Source organism: Pygoscelis adeliae, unplaced genomic scaffold (genome assembly GCF_000699105.1).
Source record: "Pygoscelis adeliae isolate BGI_AS28 unplaced genomic scaffold, ASM69910v1 Scaffold567, whole genome shotgun sequence".
Classification (NCBI taxonomy): domain Eukaryota; kingdom Metazoa; phylum Chordata; class Aves; order Sphenisciformes; family Spheniscidae; genus Pygoscelis; species Pygoscelis adeliae.
The window spans coordinates 376,972-378,760 of record NW_008825081.1 but is presented as its reverse complement, the minus strand read 5'-3'; positions in this window follow the sequence as shown (position 1 = coordinate 378,760).

The window sequence follows — 1,789 nt, the reverse complement described above, 5'->3', positions numbered from 1 at the left end:
CAGCGTTGGGTCCCAGCAGAGTGGACAGTGGTCCAGCGTCTCGGTGGAGATGGGTGAGTCTCCTGGGCGGTCTGGGCTAAATCCCCGAAGTCTTGGTTGGCCATCTGCAAAGCGAGGCTGAAAGCACTTCCACAACACGCAGGGATGCTGGAAAACGCTCATGCTCAATAATAAGGATTGTCTACAGACCCTAGCTAATGAGTGATGAGGTTAATTGCCACCGCTTCGGCTGAAGATTATTTTTTGGTGTCCTTAGTGGGTTCTTGCGTAAATGGCATTAGGTAGCCGAGGGGTCAGCAGCGCCCGTGGGTGATCCCGCAGGGGACGGCTGCGGGGTGGCCACTCTGCAGGGTGGCTTTCCCACGAGATGGGTTTTGTTCATGGGAATTGTCCGGTTTCAACGTCTCCCTGGACCATGTGCCAGCCTGGATGCGCTCCAAGCATCCCCAACAGGGAGGGGGAGGTTGTCCCCTCCCAGCAGCCCTGGGAAGGTTCTCAGCAGCTTTGGGAAGCCGCCATTTCCTTCGATGACTAACGGTTCAAGGAACCTCGCTTTCGGGTTCAGTGTTTTCAAAACAGAAGAAGTCAAAGACCATTAGTAACTTCCCCAAGCCAGCAAAAGAAAGCCAGCACGACTCCGCATTGCCACACAGCTGACCACAGAAGGGCTTTATAAGGCAGGAGCTGGCGTCGCCGAGGGTGAAGCAACTCGCCCGGCGCGACACGGGACGTCGGTGGCGATGCTGGGAGCTGACTCAGGAGATCTGGGTACGGAGTCTGGTCCCTTAACCGCAGTCCTCTCTTTCCTCTGACTCTTCCCTCAGCGTGGCTGCGAGGGCTGCTCGGGGCAGATGCTCTGGGAAGAAGAGTAGACCTTGACCACAGAAATGGTGGTCGGCACTGACCCCAAGGAGAGCACGCACAGTAAGAGTGCACGGGATGGGGCTCCTCAGCACCACGGGGCTGCCCGGTGTCCTCGGACCCACAGCAGACCTTGCTCAGGGGTTAGAGCATCGCTTCCAAGCAGGGTACGGTAACCGGCCCGGTCCCCCGTGTGCAGTTACGTGCACCCCAGCACACACCACTGGAAGATGCTGGCCCCCCCGGTGCCGGCGATGAAGTGGATGGAGGGGAGCGGGAGAGCTGTGTACTCGATAATTCCCAGCCAGAAGATTGCCAAGAGGAAATGCACTTCCCGTAAAGTAGGCGCTGTAACCGACTTGTTTGCTGAAATTGCTTGAGTGGTAATTATGCTCCCTTAATATTGACATATTTAAATAGTTTCCAAGCATAATAAGAGTCCTGCCCTGCTCCCCCCCTTTTCCAAATTTCTGTGGCGAGCTTTCACTTTGAACAAGGGATTATCTGGAGGGGTGTGACTTGCCCACGTCTTGTTTATTGTACAACACATCCAGATGTTTTGCTCTCGTGCGCGGTTTATTCGGATGTGCTGAGTGTTCGACGGTGCGCTGCCCCGTAAAGGAGCTACAGGCGTCCGTCACGCCGAAAAAAATACATATATCTATCTCCGTTGTGCTGCTTCATGTGGGAGTCTGCTGGTCACGACGCCCAGCGCATGCCCTGATCCCGACGGGGTAATGCACAGCGGCGTCAGCATCAGTCCCACAACGTTTGTCTCTCATGCGTTATTTGTCAGAAGCCCGGAGACGCTCTGTCCCGAGCACGGCAGCCAAAAAAGACCATTCCCTTCTTACGCTGTTTCGTGCGTGGGCCACTCTCATGAATGCTGCAAAAGGAGGGTTGTTTTGTGTCCCCCCTGCCCCCCCGA